At 48.8% G+C, this 21,960-nt stretch overlaps 1 long non-coding RNA gene across 2 annotated transcripts; it reads right to left on the bottom strand.

Moving 5' to 3' along the window:
• Positions 1-439: 439 nt before the first annotated feature.
• Positions 440-18,778, bottom strand: LOC144333678 (uncharacterized). Of its 2 annotated transcripts, none has more exons than XR_013402606.1 (3): positions 18,614-18,778; positions 7,280-7,414; positions 440-2,766 (listed from the first exon to the last, which is right to left on the bottom strand). It is a non-coding gene; the product is annotated as an uncharacterized LOC144333678 (long non-coding RNA). The 2 variants fall into 2 exon arrangements; XR_013402607.1 differs by lacking the exon at positions 440-2,766 and adding an exon at positions 3,542-5,754.
• Between the last annotated feature and the right edge of the window lie 3,182 nt (positions 18,779-21,960).

Below are 21,960 nucleotides of genomic sequence, written 5' to 3'. Positions count from 1 at the left end.
AAGTTGAGTTTTCTTTTTCCGTTTTTTTTTTTTCTTTCTTTTTTTTTTTTTTTTTGAGATGGAGTCTCACCTTGTCACTCAGGCTGGAGTATAGTGGCGCTATCTCAGCTCACTGCAACCTCCACCTCCCGGGTTTAAGCAACTCTCCTGCCTCAGCCTCCCGAGTAGCTGGGACTACAGGCACACTCTGCCACGCCCGGCTAATTTTTATGTATTTTTAGTAGAGACGAAGTTTCACCGTGTTGCCCAGGCTGGTTTCAAATTCCTGAGCTTAGGCAATCCGCCTGCCTCGGCCTCCCAAAGTGCTGGGATTACAGGCATGAGCCACCACGCCCAGCCCCAAGTTGAGTTTTCATAAGAATTTGTTTTAATATTGGATCACATTTTCTTCTTCTTTTTTTCTTTTTTTTTTTTTTTGACGGAGTTTGATGGGTTTTGGTTTGTTTGTTTTTTTTAGACAGAGTCTTGCTCTGTCACCCAGGCTGGAGTGCAGTGGCACGATCTGGCTCACTGCAACCTCCACCTCCCAGATTCAAGTGATTCTCTTGCCTCAGCCTCCTGAGTAGCTGGGATTACAGGTATTGCCACCACGCCCGGCTAATTTTTGTATTTTTAGTAGAGATGGGATTTCATCACGTTGAGCAGGCTGGTCTCGAACACCTGACCTCAGGTGATCCACCCACCTCGGCCTCCTAAGATGTTGGGAGTACAGGTGTGAGCCACTGTGCCCGGCCCCTACATTTTCTTAAATCTCTTTTGTGGAAGAGACTACTAATTGCTCACACAAATTCTACTACATTAGAAGTGGTTGGAATGGACTTTTTCTCAAACGCAATTCCAACTCTATTTAATTGTATTTTATTAATAACTCTTGCAATGAAGGAAATGTGTCTTATACCAACTAGAGTGACAGGCCCCAAACAAATTGTGATGCAACAGATGATTAGGACAAATCAAAAGACATGTTATTTTTCTCTGGGAACAGGAAGCTTGTGAAACAACAACAAAAAGACTACTTTGTAGGTAGATTGTTAAAAAAAAAATCAGTGACGTTTATCTTTAATTTCTTGTGAATATCAGGGTATAGCCACAAGAACTTTTCTATAATACATTCTTAAGGACCAGCTTTCTGAGACAGGCAGATGAGATTCAGGAAGGAATGGAGGTTAAACCACCACCTGTCTGTCAGTCAACCAACAAATATTTATTGGACAATCTGAAAGGCCCTGGGACACGTATTGTAGAGGATAGGAAGATGTTAAAGGTTGGAGGGATAACTAGTTATCAGGACTGTTACATATATTGTTGCATTTACTCTTTCCGCTAGTCCTACGAGGTGGAGATTTGTGTTGGCCTTCAAGTACTTCAACCAATCTACCTATGGCCATATAACTACTAAGGTACTGAGCCAGGAATCTTGCCCAGGTCTCAGTCTTAAGCCTGACACACTTTGCTGCTTTCAGGAATGGGATCTCTGTCCTCAAACCTTAGTATGTGGAGGAGATAAAATATAAACAGTTGGCTGGGCGTGGTGGCTCATGCCTGTAATTCCAGCACCTTGGGAGGCCGAGGTGGGTGGATCACTTGAGACTGGGAGTTTGAGACCAGCCTGGCCAACATGGTGAAACCCCATCTCTACTAAAAATACAAAACTTAGCTGGGTGTGGTGGCGCACCTGTAATACCAGCTACTCCAGAGCTGAGGCAGGAGAATCGCTTGAACTCGGGAGGTGGAGGTTGCAGCGAGCCGAGATCGTGCCACTGCACTCCAGCCTGGGCAACAGAGCAAGACTCCATCTCAAAAACAAAAAAAAGTATAAACGATGGAACAGTGAAATCACAATACAAGCGCTGTCACAAGAAGCTTTTGTGGGCTGCAGTGGGCTGAGAAGGATGGGTCAGAAGAATAGGAAGCAGAGCAGTCCAGGCCGACGAGTGGGCTGAGCATGGACCCAGGGGAATGTCTGTTCTGTTGGTGCGATCAGGGACGCAGCGTCCAGCGTCTACTTCTTCCTGGCTTGTTTCATGTGCTCGTGCTTTTTTCTCACCCTTCCATTTATCTGAAGCTGGGGAGTCTGGAGGGGCGGGAATATGGTGTTCTTTTCAGTGAGACCTTTCCCATACCGAGTTGGATTCCCAGCGTGGGGTGGGAGAGGGCTGGAGTTGTTAAGGGGTTTCTGTCTAACCAGAGATGTGACAGGTAATGTGGAGTCAGAGTGAAGTAATGAGAGCTTGGAAGCCCAGTCCCTTGAGCAGCATTTCTAGAATGCCAACCATGTGCCAGCCCAGGTGGACCAAGAAGAGGTCAGAAGCAGGCACTCTTGGCGTGAGGATGAGCCAGGCAGAGAAGGGGGCATTGGCTGGCAGGGTGGAAAGACCCTTGTGAGCCATTGTCCCCTGTTCCAACCTCACAGGCAGTGTGGCGCAAACACAAGACGGTGAGTCAGGAGAACGCGGCCCAACTCCCTGTTTTCCTCTGGGTTGGTCACACCCTCAAATCACATCCCCACGTCAGCCTGGAACTCCCAACAAAGGGGAAGTGGTACACTCCTGACCAAGTTCCTGCTGGCAAAGGCGCTCACATGCCTGCAGACCGCAGGTGAAGGGCCTTTGGTGGCATATTGTTCCTCCCAGCAGCTGCCAGGGTGGGGATTGTGTGAGGTGTAGAGGCAGGTGCCAGACCGGGAGGCCAACAGGCCACGTGCAGATTTGTCTCTTAGCTTCCAAGTCAGCACACAGCTTGTGCACAAGTCCCTGAGAGATACACCTTAACGGTAAAAAAAAAAAAAAAAAAAAAAAAAAAAAAAAAAAAAAATTATTAAAATACACTTTTAAAAGGTAAGACAATTTCATTCAAAATCTGCCACCCAGATCCAACCACTGAAAACATATTGGTGAATATCTTTGGAAAAGTATGTCTACCGTTTTACAATACACATTTAATTTCTGTGGATGAAGTATAATACACGCATTTATTTAAATAGAAGACTGGGATCCTGTTACACATACTGCTTTGTCATCTGCTTATAGTATGTGATGGACATTTTCCATAACATGAAATATTATTTTGCAGTGCAGTATTTATTTATTTATTCATGTATTTGTTTAGTTTTTGAGACAGGGAGCCTTGCTCCTTCGCCCAGGCTGGAGTGCAGTGGCATGATCTCAGCTCACTGCAACCTCCAACTCTCAGGTTCAAGCGACTCTCCTGCCTCAGCCTCCTGAGTAGCTGGGATTACAGGCACCCGCCACCATGCCCAGCTAATTTTTGTATTTTTAGTAGAGACGGGTTTTCACCATGTTGGCCAGGCTGGTCTTGAACTCCTGGCCTCAGGTGATCCACCCACCTTGGCCTTCCGCAGTGCTGGAATTACAAGTGTGAGCCACTGCACCCAGCCCAACACAGTAGTTAATGGTTGCACATTCTCTAACTTTTGTTGGTCAGGTGCTCCTCCCAGTGAAACCTGCCACAGTTTTCACTCTGCATCATGGTGGAACTGCTTTTTGGGCAGGGAAAGAAACAAAGAGGAGGGATGAGCACTATTTCCAGGCCCCACAGAAGCTCTGAAAGAAGTTGGCTCCCCCAGTGCCAGTGAGAAGAAAAGAAATATTAGGAGCTAAGAAATCTGGCCAAGCACAGTGGTTTACACCTATAATCCCAGCACTTTGGGAGGATGGGGTGGGAGGATCACTTGACACCAGGAGTTCGAGACCAGCCTGGGCAACACAGGGAGACCCAATCTCTACAAAATAATAATAATAAATTAGCTGGGAGTGGTGCTGCACACCTGTAATTCCAGCTACTTGGGAGACTGAGGTAGGAGGATCCCTTGAGCTCAGAAGTTTGAGGTGATGGTGAGCTGCGGTGGTGCCACTGCACTCCAGCCTGGGCAACAGAGCAAGACTCTGTCTCAAAACAACAACAACAAAGAAGGCTGACTTCCTCCTTTACCCTGAGCCAGGGAGAGGAGTTTGAGGCAGAGACAGAGCCTAGCACAAAAGCAAACAAAAGGATGAACGTGGGGAGCCCGCCTGCCTCCCTCCAGCCAGAAATTCCCTAGGGACTGCTCTCAGTTGGAAGGAAGGCAAGCCAGTTCTGAGTTGAATCTGACAATTCATAGTCAAGTGTGATTGACAAATACATATTCCCTAAATAGTGCCCAAGGTATGTTGCTTTTGAAAGGGGATCTTTTCACTCCAGGGAATCCATAACTGGTTGAGTTTTTGGAACGATAAGGTGATCTGGTTGCTCACTGCATCTTCCCCGGCTAACCCAAAGTTTGAAGGCCTGCTGCTGCTTCATCACAGTAACAGTAAGGGCTGAATGTGGGGATGGAGAAAGCTCCTCCAGGAAAACAAAAATGAGAAGGATCTATTTTCCTCCAAGAGCGTATTACCAAGAGAAATGCACCAACGTCAGCCCCATAAGGCACAACAAGGGCACGGACCTCGAGCCAGACAGTCCACCACTTGCCAGTATAAGTGGCCTTGCGCAACCCACTCAGCCTCTTTGAGCCCCCAGAGGATACTGATACAACCTTCCCGGTAGGGGTGTTAAAGATGTAAATGATAAAAGTACATGAGCTTTTAGCAGGGTGCCCGGTGTGCAGCAGGGGCTCAGCGTGGTCCCTGAGTGTGTAGGACTGACCAGAGAGAAGCGATCAGACCCTGGTCAGACACCAGGAAATGCTTCTCAACAGAGGTAGGCCTTGATCTTTGGAGGGGTTCTGATGACACAGATCAGGTGGGTAAGACTGCACAGAAATGGCACAGCCGCACCGAAGAACAGAGGCTGAGCTGTACGGGGAAGCATTGGCCTCGAGCTTTGTGTTCAGTTGGGGAGTGAGTAGGAGTCAAGCCAGGAAATGAGGGCCTCAGATGCTGGCCCAAAGAGACTGTGCCCAGTTTGCTAAAGAAATGAGGAAATACCAGAGGCTCTGAGCACAGGCTCAAAGGGCTGGCGTCCTTGGGTAGGAGTAACTAGGCAGATGGGGTGGAAGATAAGATGGATGTGGGGGTCACAGGAGGCTGCGGTGGAAACCTGGGCAGGTGGTGGCTGGGGTATGGCGGATGGAAAGAAGCGTGTGGGGGAGGGATGGGCAGGGGGGGCTGGGCTGGCCTCCCAGCTGGTGGCAGGAGAGCCCTCGCTGGCTCGGTGTAATGCTGTCACTCTGTTGAAACTCTGAATCAGCTTTGAACAGGAAGTCCCGCAATTCTGACCTGGTTCTCTCAAATTCTGTGGCCAGCCTTGAGAGGGAGACCAACAAAATGTTTGGCTCTGAAGTGGGGCAGAGGAGAGAAAGAACCGAAAAAGCTGCGGGGAATGTCGGTGTCAGAGAAGAGGTAAGAAGATGGTGTTTGGGAGACAGCACACCACATGTGATAGGACAGCCATGGTGGGAGACCCGCGATAAAGCTCTGGGAATTTGATCTTACAGCTCAGTAAAGAACTTTGAGCAATTTATTTATTCAGAAATTATATCATCTTCTGGCTGGGTACGGTGGCGCATGCCTGTGATTCCAACACTTTGGGAGACCGAGGTGGGTGGATCACTTGAGGTCAGGAGTTTGGGACCATCCTGGCCAACATGGTGAAACCCCATCTCTACTAAAAATACAAAAATTAGCTGGGCGTGGTGGTGCGTGCCTGTAATCCCAGCTACTCAGGAGGCCGAGGTGGGAGAATCGCTTGAACCCAGGAGGCGGAGGTTGCAGAGAGCTGAGATCGCACCACCGCACTCCAGCCTGGGTGACTCTGTTTCCAAAAAAAAAAAAAAAGGAATTTCGCTTTAATGAAATAAAATACATTACTTCTGTAATTTAAATAATGAAATTAATAAAATTGCTTATTCAATAATAATACATGAAACTTCAGCAGTGGGCACAAGAACGAAATGTCTGAAAGGATCAAGAACCAAATCTGGAAGACCATTGTTAAGAAAAAAATTGTGTCTCTTCAGCCAGGCCTGGTGACTCACACCAGTAACCCCAGCACCTTGGGAGGCGGAGGTGGGAGGATCACTTGAAGCCAGGAGGTTGAGACCAGCCTGGGTAACACAGCGAGACCCCATCTCTACAAAAAATGAAAATAAATAAGTAAACAAACAAATACATAAATACATTTTGTCCCCCTACGTCCCAAAATTCATATGTTCAAGTCCTAACCCCTAGTACCTCAGAGTATGACTATATATTTGGAGATAAGATCATTACAGAGGTAATTAAGTTAAAATGAGGTCATTAGGGAGGGCCCTAATCCAATATGACTGCTGTCCTTAGACAAGGAGATCAGGACACAGACACACACTGAGGAAGGACCATGGAAACAAAGGGAGAAGCCCATATCTACATGCCGCGAGAGGCCTCACATGGAAGGGGCCGGGTGCGGTGGCTCACACCTGTAATCTCAGCACTTTGGGAGGCCGAGGCGGGTGGATTACTTAAGGTCAGGAGTTCGAGACCAGCCTGGCCAACATGGTGAAACCCCCCTCTACCAAAAATACAAAAATTAACCAAGCGTAGTGGCACATGCCTGTAATCCCAGCTACTCGGGAGGCCGAGGCAGGAGAATCACTTGAACCCAGGAGGCAGAGATTGCAGTGAGCCGAGATGATGTCATTGCACTCCAGCCTGGGCAACAGAGTGAGACTCCATCTCAAAAAAAAAAAAGAAGGAACCAGCTCTGCCGACACCTTGATCTCAGACTTCCAGCCTCCAGAGCTTCAAGAAAGTGGACTCCTGTTGTTTAAACCCCCAGTCATGGTACTTTGTAATAGCAGCCCTGAAAGACTGACACAACCTTCTTCCTTAAGAAGAACGGTGCAAGAGGTGGAAGAGTCCTCAGAGACAGCACAGAAGCATCTGACAGGTGGTGGGAGAAGCAGCAGGTGGAGTCACAGAAGCAAAGTGCATCCCCCCGATGAGGGGTGGCTGCCAGTGTAAATCGCTAGGCGAGAGGTCAGTGAGGACTCGGGGCTGACAGAAAGCTGCTGGGTTTTGAAATCAGGAAGTTGCTGGTGACCTTTCGGAGGATGACATCATCGGTGCAGTGGGGTGCAGGGAGCCAGGTATATTATTAGGTCGGGGAGAGACACACACAATGGTCTGGGGTGGTGATTCCTTTCTTTCAAGAAGTTTCCAAGATGAGATAGGATAGTAGCTTGAGGGGAAGGCGGAGTCAAGGGAAGGATTTTGTTAGAGTAGAGTATCCCTGAGTCAGTCTAGCTGGAGAAACTACCTAAGAAAGGGAGCCCAGCCCTGGCCTGTGCTGCCCAACGTACCTTTGTTAAATGATCCAGGAGCACCGTGTCCAGTGGCTCACACCTGTAATCCCAACTCTGGGAAGTCGAGGTGGTAGGATTGTTTGAGCCCAGGAGTTTCAGACCAGCCTGGGCAACATGGCAAAAACTCCATCTCTACAAAAAATACAAAAATAATTAGCCAGGTGCTGTGGCAAGAAGCACCTGTGGTCCCAGCCACTTGGGAGGCTGAGGTGGGAGGATCGCTTGAGCCCCAGCAGTTGAGGCTACGGTGAGCCGTGATCATGCCACTGCACTCCAGCCTGGACAACACAATGCGACTCTGTCTCAAGAAATAAAAGAGTAAGAAGGACCAAGGGAAGGGTGCGAGGCCCAGGTGGACAGCAAACCCCACAGCACCCCCTCGGCACGACACCTGGGGGAAAAGAAGGGCTCTGGGTGCTGTGCCTAGCTCCAGGGCAGAGGGGCCCAGCACAGCCTCTTTCTCCTTCTTTAGCTCCACTGGGTTCCTGTAAAGCTCCTGAGGCTACATTTCCTCTGATCTTGACCCCTTTGTAATTCCCCTTGTGGAATCTGGAAGGAGGGGCAGGACTGTCCCCGTCCTCTCAGTTCCCAGCACAGGGGCTCCAGCATCTGTCACTCAGGGCCTTCACCGCAGCAGAGCAGAGGCAGCCCGTTTTTGAAGCCGGAAGTGAGACCCTCCTCCAGACCTGAGGCAGGCAGGGCTCCTGCGCTCACAGGGGCTCAGAGATGCTCCCTGCCCTTCCTCACTCCTGGGCGTAACACTGAGCCTCTTTCATTGCCCTCCCAGGCCCAGGCCCCAGGCTGCTGCCTTGTTTTCTTGGGAGATGGATGCCGATCCTCCGTACAACCCCAGCCTCAGCACCGTTCTTCTCCTTAGCCAGTAGTTTTCAAACTTATAGAAATGACCAGGCTGGGCGTGGTGGCTCACACCTGTAATCCCAGTACTTTGGGAGGCCGAGGCAGGCGATCACCTGAGGTCAGGAGTTCAAGACCCTCCTGGCCAACATAGTGAGACCCCATCTCTACTAAAAATACAAAAATTAGTTAGGCATGGTGGCATGTGCCTGTAGTCCCAGCTACTTGGGAGGCTGAGGTAGGACAATAGCTCGAACCCGGGAGGCAGAGGTTGCAGTAAGCTGAGATTGCGCTATTGCACTCCAGCCTGCACAACAAGAGTGAAACTCTGTCTCACAAAAAAGAAAAGAAAAGAAATGGCTAAACCCATCTTTCTTATAAATAATGCTTTACAGATCCCTAAGATGGCGAATGGCTAAAGGTGCATTTTATTAGTGCACATTTCCACATTTCCATTATAACGTCAAATGTATAGTAGTCACACATCATAAAGCCAAGCAAGGCAAATTACAGGTGTTTATAAATGGAAAACATAGAAACTGGTGTTATGGGAAACCATTGTAGTATAATGGTCAACTACAGAGCAGAATTTGCACCCAGGTCTCTCTGCTTGCACATTACCTCCGAGTAATATCGCGAGAGGAAAGGCTGTCAAATCAGTCTTGCAGTTGACAATCACCATGATGAACACAGATCCAAAGATAGGGCCTGAAGCCTGGCCGAGCCTGCGAGGGACTCAGTCATCCTTCCTGGCCATTTTGCTTACCATTTGTTGCTGAGAATGATTGGGTGGAATAATCATTGTGGGACCCATTTGTTGATAAGATCAGTCAGCCTCACCAAAGGTCAAATTTCTATGGAGAATGCAGTTGCAAAATGGAGTTGCTTTGCTTTTTAAACTACAAAATCCACATTGATAATCACATCAATGAAAAGGCAAACATATTTCCTTCTAGATTCTCATCATGGGGCAAGAATATGTTTTCCAGACTGATCCTGTTTGCAGTGAACCCAACTGGGGAAAATACCGAATGTCCATCTGACCTTCAAATCAAGGAAAAACAGCAAAAGTGTAGCTCACTTAGTGTGACTGCATTCCTAGGAGTTTCTCAGAGCTTGGTGAGGTTTCACGTAAAGCGTCAATCCCAGTAGGAAAATAAAAATGCGACGTAACCAGATTGTTGAAGTGTTGTAAGGGGAATGGGTGGGGGAATTTATGCGGTTTTAAAAACAGGAAGTTCTACCCCAGAGTGCATCATTTCTGAAGTGAAGGAAGTTCCGATAGGCTATTAGAAGAGCCTGCACCATAGCAATTCGATGCTGTGTTTTCATCACATTTCTACTTCATGATAGTAAACACATGGCTTTTCACTAAACCCTACAGTTTGGATGTAAAGTCACTAAAATACACTCCAAGGTTGGCTGCTCTAAGATTTTGTTAAGCCAAAGAGACACTCTTTAGTTTTGTGAAAGACAAGATTGGTTGTATATCAGGATTTTTTTCCTTTAGAATGCAGGTTGCCAAATGTTTTAAACTCAGGGGAGGGGAATGGCAACACAGCAACATTGGTTATCAAACAGGAAAGTGGGCGTGGCTAGAATGATGCCAGGAAACAGCTTGTTAGGAAGAGAAACTCTCAAGGTCATAAAAAGCACCGAGGTGCTCTCTGGCTTCGGGTGTCTTCTTGCCCAGGTCATAGTGAAACAGGCTCAAATTAGCCTGAGTCAAGAAGCTCAGCTGATGTGTGGAGAGACGCCCTGCACAAATTGCTGCACTGCAGGCTGGTCACACGGCCGATCTCACCCGGAATGGCTCCGGCGTCCTCAGGCCCTAGGATCCTGCCGGGGAGTGGGAGAAGGCCTGAGTGACCCAGTATCCTTCACGCAGGGCGGATCCTCACCTCAGAAGCCGTAAAGAAGCCTCTCAGAGCTCAGAAACTCCCCTAGACCGTGATACAGCAATTCCTTAGGAAGATAAGGGGTGGGGATGGGGGGGTCGGGGGAGCAGGGACGAATAAAGATTGCATCGTTATCTCAACGAAATGCTTAAGAAGAAGAGACTGGGTCATACCTGGTGTTTCCATTCAAAGCTAGCGTGCTGATGACTAAGTTTGGCAATTACACGTTGTCTGCTATCACATCAGCGCTATCAAAAGTGGAGCTTGCCAAAGGGTGGGGGGCAGTGATAAAGGCCATGGAGTCTGGAGCCGCACTGCCTGGTTTGAATCCTGATACCTCTCCTCACTGGTTGTTGAGCTGGGCAAGTCATTTCTCCTGTCTGTGCCTTGGTTTCCTCCTCTGAAGAAGACGGGGAAGTCATGGAGAGGGTCCTTGTGAGTTCTCACTTGTATAGGCTGTGAAAGAGGCCATTTGGAGAGCCCAAGGGTCTCTGTGTGGTTCAGCCCAACACACATCCATCTGGCACTGGCTGGCAGGGTTGGCAGGACCCTCCCAAGGAGTCCAACTTGGGACCAGGCACGCAAACCCACGCCTCTGGACATACTCTTCCATCTTCATTTAAAATTTAAAATGCAGGTTTTCAAACTTACGAACACTCACTTGATATTGACAGGGGAATGACAACATAGCCACACCGGTTATCACAGCACAGGAAAGCAGAAAAGGGTGGAATGATGCCGTCAGTCACTGGAGCCAGCTGTCTCCTGGCTTGCTTTCTCCACCCTGTGATTCTGTTTTGAGCTGCCCACATCCCTCTCCCTGCCCAGCTCTTCTCTTGAAGTGCTCCTCAAGAGCTACTCTGAGGCCCCCTCCTGTCTCTCTTTTCTACTCTCATTAAGCTACTTCATGCAACCCACGGGGCCCATAGTCAGCCACACCTGGGCTCACACATTACACCTGCAGCTCTGACTTTTGCTGAGCTCCAGGCCCCGGTGTCAACCCCACATGGCAAGGGTCCTCTAGGGTGCCTCAGAGGCGCTGCAAACCCAGGGAGTGGAAAGCCCAGCTCATGCCTTTTGTACCCACACATGGCCCTCCTCTGAGGCACTCAGGGTCAAGGATCAGCACAACCATCCATGCAGACCTGGTGAGCGCCTACACTATTCTTTCCTTATTCAGTGCCTCCACAAACCCTGTCAGCTCCACCTCCAAAGTACCTTTCAAACAAACCTCTCAGCCAGGCGCCGTGGCTCCCGCCTGTAATTCCAGCACTTTGGGAGGCCAAGGCAGGAGGATCATCTGAGGTCAGAAGTTGGAGACCAGCCTGGCCAACATAGTGAAACCCCATCTCTACTAAAAATTCAAAAATTGGCCCGGCGTGGTGGTGCGTGCAAGTAAGCCCAGCTACTCAGGAGGCTGAGGCAGGATAATTGCTTAAACCTGGAAGGTGGAGGTTGCAGTGAGCCGAGATAGCACCACTGTACTCCAGCCTGGGTGACAGAGCAAGACTCCGTCTAAGAAAAACAAACCAAAAACCCAAATAAATCTCTCAAATATCTGCGTATTGCTCTCACCAGGGTGGCCCAGGCCCATTCTCTGGCTCAGCCATTGTCTCTGACTTTTCTGTCTGTATGTTCAACATAAAATATAGTTGAGGAAAGGGCTAACCAACACACTGATAAATAAGTCAGATCGTTTTAGGTAATAAGTACCATGAAGAAAAATACACTGGGGTAATCGATTGGAGAGTGACTGAGAGGGCGGCTGGGGAGGGCTCTGTGTGGAGGTCATGCTGAGGATGGTGAGGATGGGGACTCCGGGTCTGCCTCAAATCCACAGGTCCTGAGATGGGAGCACAAGGTTCGGTGGTCGCATAATTACAGGCTGGAGATAACGGGGCGAGTGGTAGGGGAGGTGGAGCTCACAAGGGCTGGCTCCTATGTGGTTTTGGAGTCCTTGGGGAGGACTTCAAGTTTTATTCCAAATGCAATGGAAAGCCACTGATGACTTTTTTTTTTTTTTTTCGGGGTTGGGGGTATAGAGTTTTGCTCTTATTGCCCAGGCTGGGGTGCAATGGTGAGATCTTGACTCACTGCAACCTCTGCCTCCTGGGTTCAAGTGATTCTCCTGCCTCAGTCTCCCAAGAAGCTGGGATTACAGGCATGCACCACCACGCCTGGCTAATTTTTGTATTTTTAGTAGAGATAGGGTTTCTCCATGTTGGTCAGGCTGGTCTCGAACTCCCGATCCCAGGTGTTCCACCAGCCTCAGCCTCCCAAAGTGCTGGGATTACAGGCGTGAGCCACCATGCCCGACCATGCCACCAATGACTTCTAAGCAGATAAGTGATATGGTTTGAGTATGTTTTTTTTTTTTTTTTTTTTTTTTTTTGAGACGGAGTCTTGCTTTGTCACCCAGGCTGGAGTGCAGTGGCCGGATCTCAGCTCACTGCAAGCTCCTCCTCTCGGGTTCACGCCATTCTCCTGCCTCAGCCTCCCCAGTAGCTGGGACTACAGGCACCCGCCACTTCGCCCGGCTAGTTTTTTGTATTTTTTAGTAGAGACGGGGTTTCACCGTGTTAGCCAGGATGGTCTCGATCTCCTGACCTCGTGATCCGCCCGTCTCGGCCTCCCAGAGTGCTGGGATTACAGGCGTGAGCCACTGCGCCCGGCGGTTTGAGTATGTTTTTAAAGAAATTCTCTCTTCTGGCCAGGTGCAGTGGCTCACACCTGTGATCCCAACACTTTGTGAGGCCGAGGTGGGTGGATTGCTTGAGCTCAGAAGTTCAAGACCAGCCTGGGCAACCTGGTGAAACCCCGTCTCAGGCTGGGCGCGGTGGCTCAAGCCTGTAATCCCAGCACTTTGGGAGGCCGAGACGGGCGGATCACAAGGTCAGGAGATCGAGACCATCCTGGCTAACATGGTGAAACCCCGTCTCTACTAAAAATACAAAAAAACTAGCCGGGCGAGGTGGCGGGCGCCTGTAGTCCCAGCTACTCAGGAGGCTGAGGCAGGAGAATGGCGTAAACCCGGGAGGCGGAGCTTGTGGTGAGCTGGGATCCGGCCACTGCACTCCAGCCTGGGCGACAGAGCGAGACTCCGTCTCAAAAAAAAAAAAAAAAAAAAAAAAAAGAAACCCCGTCTCTACCAAAAATACAAAAAAAAAAATTAGCCGGGTGTGGTGGTGTGCACCTATAGTCCCAGCTACTCGGGATTACAGTAGGTAGCTAGTCAGACATGAGCAGGGCAGGAGAGGGCTCCCCTGACCCCATCAGGAATGTTAGGCGACCATCAGGTGATGGTGAAGGTTGTGAACTGTCTCTCTAAAGTAATAATTGGTTGTAACCAGCGCCAGGGAAAGGCAGTCTCCCACTAGATAGGAAACATCTGAAACTGGTGATTAGCTGCTTCCTGATAAGGTCTCAGGAGTTGATCGAGTGGGCTCAAGCATGCACATTAACTGGCATGTTGAGTATCTAGGGACATTGGACCTGCATGGGAAGAATGCCTCAAGTGAGCATGTGCGCAACTCCAGTAAACACACTGTGCATGCGGCCCCTCCAAGTGCTGGCAGGCCACTACGCATGCGGACAGCCCACCCCAAAGGAAGAATCAGGGGAGAAGGAACGCAGGCCCCTGGGAGTATGCTAGCATATAAAACCCCAAGTCAAAGGTCAAATAGCACACTTGGTTTCTCAAGTCGCCCGCTTGGCGCTCCTCCAAATTTTACTTCCTTTCATTCCTGCTCGAAAGCTTGTTAATAAACTCTCACTCCTGCTCTGAAACTTGCCTCAGTCTTTCCTTCTGCTTTATGCCTCCTTGGTTGAATTCTTTCTTCGGAAGAGGAAAGAACTGAGGCTGCCACAGACCTGTTTGGACTCACTGCCGGTAACAGGGAGGCTGAGATGGGAGGACCGCTGGAGCCAGAGAAGTTGAGGCTGCAGTGAGCCATGATCGCACCGCTGCACTCCAGCCTGGGTGACAGAGCAAGAGCCTGCCCCCCACCCCCAACAACAAAAACAAACATCTCATCCTTTCTTCATTCAGAATGTGACTATACTGAGAACTCGCAAAGACAGCAGGTGGTGGGCGAATTGCTGGGGACACAAAGCCGTGTCAAACATAGACTAAACCCAGAGGAAGGATGCTTCCACCCCGCATGATTCTGCGTTCAATAGAGTGTTAGGCACAGATAGACACTCGATTAATGTTTGTTCACAAAATAAATGAATGACGACCCCTGAAATCCAGCCTCTATCAATAAGGCTGACCTCAAAGGCCAGCTGGCCAGTGATTGTGACTGTCCAACACAGACCCATAGGCGAGAAACCTAGGGATATCCTGACTTTCCTTTTCCCCAAGCGGCTTGTCACCAAATCCAGTGCACTCTATCACCTACGCATCTCTCAAAGCTGTTCACCTGGTATTCTTAGGAGGTAACCAGCTGAGCCTCTCCACGCCGTGACTGAGTGGCCACTATCTGTGACCCTTAAATCCAGGCTCTGTTGGTTTAAAACCTGAAGACCATCTACACCTGCCTATATCAGGGGCTCAGGTCTGTCTTTCTGGAAGATGTGGTCTGGTGAACACGTCCAGGAGACTTGGACCTATGGCTTGTGGCTTTTCATACACCAGTCAGTTACATCATGTCTCTGGGTTTGCTTGAGCTTATTGGTAAAGCGGGTGTGATGGTAACCGCTGATCTCCTTCATGTTGGGATAAAGTGGGTTGCATCTCTTTGAGGGTCAGGAAACATCACGCACATGGGTAACCGTGAAGGATGATTGTGACTGGGGCTGGGAGTCCAAAAGGAAAAAGGAGCCTCAGTCGCGGTGGTGAAACCCGTGGAGCTGGAGTGATTTTTTTCTGCCTAACTGGAGAGCACTCACCCCTCCCCGTTTCCTGCAGCCCTGTTGGTGTGCCTGGTAAGAGTCTCCCGGCCCCGCGGAGACCCACAGCACAGCTGGAGTTCCAGCAGTGGACTTCAGGCACCGGGACTTCAAAGCTTATTGTGTTGCCTGCCTTTTATTCCCAGAGATACTATCTTTTGCCCTTAAATCCAAACTTGTCATCTCCACTCACAGGAGAGGTTAAGATCTGTCTTGGAGCCACTGACTCTGGGTTCATACAGAAGAGAAGTTCTGGGAAGAAGCATCCTGAAAGCACCCCAAATCCTGAGACCTCAGGCCCCACTTCGTTCACCCAACCAGGTGATTGAGTGTCTGGGCCGGTGAAAACTTGCCAAGACGCAGATCGCGCTAGAGCCTTTCTCTTAGTACCCAGAATCTGATACGTGTAGGGTGAAGCTGCATTCGAAGAAAAGGCCGTCAGCTTGGTGTGTGTGGCCCGTGCTGCCTTCCAGCCTGCCCCTGGCTGGCGTCTGTCCGCTCCAGAGCATGCTGTTCTTCTCCCCACTCACTCCCTGCCCTGCGCTGGCACCCATGCAGTTTTTTCACGTATTTTTCTTTTAGATTTTCAAAGGGCACAAGCTATGCATCTTCTGACCTTCCTCTGAGTCACCACATTCTAGCCCATTTGTGCACTTGAGCTCTCAGCTATGTATTGCATAGCTCTTGTCTGAACCACGGCACGTGGGGGCTGAGAGGGAATACAGCATTTGGTCAGCATCTACTCAGTGTTTTCTAGCACTTTCACCTTCCGTGTCTCCGACCCTCAGGCCCTGATCATAGTCCCCTCAGGCCCTGATCATAGTCCCCTCTTTTTATAGAAGCAAAACTTTACCACAGACAGCCTGGGAGACTTCCCCAGGACAGCCCTGGGCCGAGATGCAAACTCACTTTCTCAGGGAAAAGATAGGCAAGTTATTTTGTTCATGAAGATTTTTAGCTTTTTCTTTTTTTTTTCTTCTGATAGAGACAAGGTCTCACTATGTTGTCCAGGCTGGTCTCCAACTCCTGGCCTCAAGTGATCCTTCCACCTCAGCCTCCCAAAGTCCTGGGATTACAGGCATGAGCCGAGCCACTACGCCCATCTTCTTGCCCTTATTTAAAACACACAAGCTATTGAGATAAGATGGTTCAGTTAAGTTTTCTTGGCAACATTTTACCTCTCAGCTTCTACTATTTTCTACTTCCCTGGGCATGCCCTATTCCTTGTTCAAGAATTGTTAGGCTGTATCCTGCTTCAATAAGTTCCCTTGTTAGCTCTGATCCAGATTCTCTACGGCCAGCTGCTGCAATCTCTAAGATAATGCAAACAATACTTACTTCTGTTCTCAGTTGCTGATCTTTTTTACAAACTTTTTTCATGGAAACAAGAGTCGGTGTTCACAGGCGGGGAGCTGTGGCCTTTCTCGCCCGAGGCTTGCATCTGCCGGCAGAAGGGCAACAGACAATGTGGTGCAGCCGGTGCTGTTCCAAGCAGCTGCGTGAAGCGTCCACACACCTTAGGAGCAGTCCTGGGCACCGGCACACTGTGACCCACGTGACACACTCCCGCAGCTGGCTCGCTAGCAGCCCCATAGTGGAAGCTACTGAAATGTCCATCAGCTGTAGGATGGATAAATAAATGGTGGTATACTCACATAATGGAATACCAGCCAACAGAGAGAATGAACTGTCTGTAACTGTGGGCAGCAATACGGATGGATGGCACAGACGTAACGTGTGAAAGAAGCCAGACACAAAAGGGAACAGACTGCATGATTCCATCTCCACAAAGTATAAAACGAGGCAAAACTGATCTATGGCGTTAGAGTTAGAATATTGGTTACCTTGGGTGGTCAGCAGTGACTGAAAGGGAGAATGAGGGGGCTTCTAGGGTGCTGGCTGTGTTCTGGTTAAACAGATGTGTTTTGTTTGTGAAAATCCATTGAGCTGGCACCTATGATATATGCATTTTTCTGTATCTCTATTATTATTATTTTGAGACGGAGTCTCGCTCTGTCGCCCAGGCTGGAGTGCAATGGTGCGATCTTGGCTCACTGCAACCTCCACCTCCCAGGTTCAAGCGATTCTCCTACCTCAGCCTCTCGAGTAGCTGGGACTAAAGGCGCATGCCACCAAGCTCAGCTAATTTTTGTATTTTTAGTAGAAATGGGGTTTCACCACGTTGGCCAGGCTGGTCTCGAATGCCTGACCTCAGGCGATCCTCTGGCCTCAGCCTCCCAAAGTGCTGGGATTACAGGCGTGAGCCACTGCGCACCCAGCTATATGTCTATTATTTTCAATGAAAATTAAAAATGAAACAAAACTCATGAAGGCAGCTTTGTCCAGGAACAGTCTGATGTCTCCATTTCTTAGTGGTGGCCAACCTGGGACAATTCATAGGCATTTCTTCCAAGGCAAAGGGATCCCTAGGGAAATAACAGGTGGCCATCTATGACTTACTTTATCTTGCATAAAAAAATCTTTGAAATATTAGACTCAGGAATCACACCTTATCCTGTGAATGTTCTATGACCTTTTTTTTTTTTTTTTTGAGACAGAGTCTCGCTCTGTTGCCCAGGTTGGAGTGCAGTGGCCGGATCTCAGCCCACCGCAAGCTCCGCCTCCCGGGTTTACGCCATTCTCCTGCCTCAGCCTCCCGAGTAGCTGGGACTACAGGCGCCCGCCACCTCGCCCGGCTAGTTTTTTGTATTTTTTAGTAGAGACGGGGTTTCACCATGTTAGCCAGGATGGTCTCGATCTCCTGACCTCGTGATCCGCCCGTCTCGGCCTCCCAAAGTGCTGGGATTACAGGCTTGAGCCACCGCGCCCGGCCGACCGTTTTTATTTTAATTGAACTTAACTTAGGAAGGCAAAAGTGCATTTGATCCATGCCTGATTGCTGGCACAAGATCTTGCTTAAGCCCTTGTGACTAGATCTTGAATTACAGAAATACAATTTTCGCTGGAGAAAAAGAGATGGAGATCCTGTAGTACCGTTTCCTTCCAAAATTCATAATAATTCTTGATGAAGCATGTCATTTCTTTTAAAAACAGGAAAGGATCTTTCAGTGTCCTCTAGGAGTAGCTTATTGGCAGCAGCTTTGAGTGAAGAACAAATCAGAAGGGGTCGTTAAAACCCATACACTCTCCTAACACCCACTAACCATCTCATGTCAGGTCTCTGAAATGCAATTTCGTTGCTCTTGGATACTGTTGTAGTACTTTTCAGGTAACTGAATGAAAAATCAAAGCTTCCATTTTGCGGTTTTGAAATATACAGTGTTACTGAAACATAGCTTTAATTTCAAGACCTATAGGATGAGTCATTGCTATGGTTGTTTCCAGCAAGGAATTTGACTTTCACCTTGACTCTCATATTGATGTCATATTTAATTGATACATCCTAAGAATGTGCTTGCAAAATTTTCCCCACCACAACTGTGAGTCACAGCCATCTTCTGCAATTCTTTAAGACATTTTCTTTTTAGAGTCCACCTTCAAAGGCTGCTAGGACGCAGCTCACGTTCACAGGAGGCTCTTGCAGGAGCCAAGCTCAGTTTGCCTTTTGTTGCATTCAAGTCTCCAAGCTCGTGATCCTGAGTTACAGCCTGCCTTTAAAGTAAACCATCTCTTTGGTGCTATGTTAACCTCTCAAAATGTATTCCTGTCCAAGCCATCACATGCTTACCTTAAAAATCACACGTCCTCAGCCTCTGTCAAGCTCTCCTGTGAATTTCAGGTTGGTGTTTGAGAAGGTGGCTGTTCCAGTGTTCATCATTAACTGTACAGCGGAAGGAAGAAACAAAGACCACAAACTCAGATCGCCACATGCCTCAGTGAAACTTCTGAAGCCATGACCAACCCGGAAATCTGACGATTAGCATCGGGCACAGAGGGGAAGAGAAACAGGAAGCTTGGGGAAAACAAATAACTGGACCAGGTGAGAGGTGGCCCAGCTCTGTTTAATCCTTTGTAAGATACAACACACACATGGGTCCAGAGTCCAGGAGGCCTCCACGTTATCTGTCTATTTCTATTTATTTATTTATTTTAAGACAGGGTCTCGCTCTGCCGCTCAGGCTGGGAGTGCAGTGGTATGATCATAGCTCACTGCAGACTTGATCTCCCACCTCGCCCTGACTCAGCCTCCCGGATAGCTGGGGCTACAGGTGTGTGTCACCACATCCAGCTAATTTTAAAATTTTTTATTAGAGACAAGGTCTCACTGTTGTGTGCCCAGGCTGGTCTCTAACCCCTGAGCTCAAGCAATCCTCCTGCCTCAGCCTCCCAAAGTGCTAGGATTACAGGTGTGAGCTACTGCGCCTGGCCTATCGGTCTATTCATTTCAATATTTACTTTCTCTAAAAAAGAGAAATACAAATTCCTAGGTGTGTGTCTCAGTGCCTGAGCAGGTGCTTTCCCTCATTTTGAGAGGAAACGGCAAGTTGCATCGGTGAAAGATGGGTCTGTCGGCAATGTTGTCCGTGTGGATGCTGGGGATGGTGGAGGCCGGGTCTGACTGACTGTGCATGTGGGGGCCTAGAGCAGGTAGCGCCCATGCCACACCTGGGGGCCTGAGGTCCTTCCAACCTAAGCAATTGGATGGATGGGAGTTGGAAAGGGTTCAGTGAGAGTGCTGACTTTGCTGCTGCTGCTGCTGTTTTTAATGCATGGCTACAGCATTTGCTCCTGACATCTCAAGTTGGGGGATGTGAATCTGGGATTCTCTCCCAGCCACTCTTGGCTCCCCATGGGGAATCCCTTCACATCTCATTAGACCTGCCTGCCGCCATCTGGAGCAAGTCGACCTTGATCCCAGTCGGGCCGGAGGGGGTAGGTGAGCAGAGGGAGGTGCGTGATGCTGCTCTTTGCGAAGAAGCAGGCCTGCCTGTGTCCCAAGAGCAAAGAGGCGAAGAACTGGGACTGAAAGTGCAGCTGGCCTGATTTCAAAGCCCAGCGCTGCTGTTTACTGCATCATTTTGGGCAAGCTACTCAACCTCTCTGCATCCAAGTTTCCTCGCTCATGAAGTGAAGTCGCCAAAACTTATTTCAAGAGTTGCTGTGAGGTTTAAATGGGGGAGAGAGATGCAAACACTTAGCCAGAACCTGGCACGTGGTCAAGCCTCAGGAAATGTTGGCTTAAAAAACTCCTTGAAGCTGCCCAAGGTGCTCCCCTCAGGTTTGCACCTTCTTTACTGCGTCAGTGTTTTCTTTTTCTTTTCTTTCTTTCTTTCGTTTTTTTTTTGCGACAGAGTTTCACTCTGTCGCCCAGGCTGAAGTGCAGTGACAAGATCTTGGTTCACTGCAACCTCTGCCTCCCAGATTCAAGAGATTCTTCTGCCACAGCCTCACGAGTAGCTGGGATTACAGGCCACCACCTGTTACCCACTACCACGCCTGGCTAACTTTTGTATTTTTATTAGAGATGAGGTCTCGCCATGTTGGCCAGACTGGTCTCGAACTCCTGGCCTCAAGTGATCCCTCCGCCTCAGCCTCCCAAAGTGCTGGGATTACAGGCGTGAGCCACCGCGCCTGGCCTGCTTCAGTGTTTCCCAATCACCAGATGTTGAGGTTGAAATGGGGTCTTGGCATCCATCTAGCCCACAACTCACCTGCTTTTGAATCTCCCTTTTCTGCATTGCTGGTGGGTGGCCGTTCATCCCTGCTAGGACTCAGCTAGGAAAGGGGACCACATCAATTCATGAAGCAACTCGTTTTTGTTGTTCCTGGGTTCTGGAAGCATTTTCCTTCCAGAAAAAAAAAGTGAAATCTGCCTCTCTTACAACTTCTACACATAATTTCGAGTTTCATCCTCTTTCCTTTCCTCTCTCTCTTCCACAAGACAGCCTTTCAAATTTTGGGAACAGCATTTTTCCCTTTTTTATCAAATTGTCACTTAAGCACTTTTTTTTTTTTTTTGCCTCAGGTTAACTCTCCTGAAACTTAAGCACTATTTATGCCAGTCATTGCTGAGCACTTCTTTCTCTAAGCCTGCACCAACCTATAGATTCATGTTTCATGTGTTCACTTTCTTCCTTCCTGGCACCTCTTGGAGGAACCGACCCTCCTTACTCTCAGCGGCTTGGATGGGGCCAACCATCCTCACCCCACTTCCCGGTCCCGGAGGTAGATAGGTGTGTGGCCCAGATCCTCTACCATCCTGGCTGCGTTGATTATTTTAGAAATTGGTAGGTGACCCCGCCGGACCACTCAAGGTTCTCCCATGGAGGTTTGCTGTAATAAGAGACATGATTTTTTCTTTGGGATCAGTATTTCTTTTTTCTTTTTTTTTTTTTTGAGACGGAGTCTTGTTCAGTCACCCAGGCTGGTATGCAGTGGTGCAATCTTGGCTCACTGCAACCTTCGTGTCCTGGGTTCAATCGATTCTTCTGCCTCAGCCTTCCGAGTAGCTGGGATTACAGGCATGTGCCACCACACCCAGCTAATTTTTGTATTTTTAGTAGAGACGGGGTTTCACCATGTTGGCCAGGCTCTCAAACTCCTGACCTCATGATTCACTCTACTTGGCCTCCCAAAGTGCTGGGATTACAGGCGTGAGCCACCACACCTGGCCTGGGGTCAGTATCTCTATGGAAGACAAAGCTGTGGCCATCTTTACCAACATATCAGGGAAGCAGAGTATTCCGAACTCAGGATCCAACTATACTTGACTGAAACCACCAGGACTTGGACACCCTACTTACAGAGGCCTCTCTACACTCTCCTTTTTCATTGTTTTAAGCTAGTTTGAGTTGGTTTTCTGTCACTTGCAACCGAAGGAATTCTGGTTTATTCAGACTGAAGGTTCCCCCAATAGGACTCAAGGGACTAGATGTGTGTTCCCTCTTCACCCTGGAGTCTCTCTTGTGGATATCCAGTGCTGTGTCATTGTTGGCATAGAGAAGGGCTTTTCATTCTTAGCACCCCTTGAACCGCAGGGACAGGGGAAGAATCTGGATTTTTTTCTTCCTATCTACTTAAGTGGACTATTCTGGGTCAGGATGTATTTCAACCAAATGTGAAATACGAAACACA

This window comes from Macaca mulatta, chromosome 13 (genome assembly GCF_049350105.2).
Source record: "Macaca mulatta isolate MMU2019108-1 chromosome 13, T2T-MMU8v2.0, whole genome shotgun sequence".
NCBI classification, from domain to species: Eukaryota; Metazoa; Chordata; class Mammalia; order Primates; family Cercopithecidae; genus Macaca; species Macaca mulatta.
The sequence above is the reverse complement of the archived record's forward strand: the minus strand, read 5'-3'. Positions and strand labels throughout refer to the sequence as shown.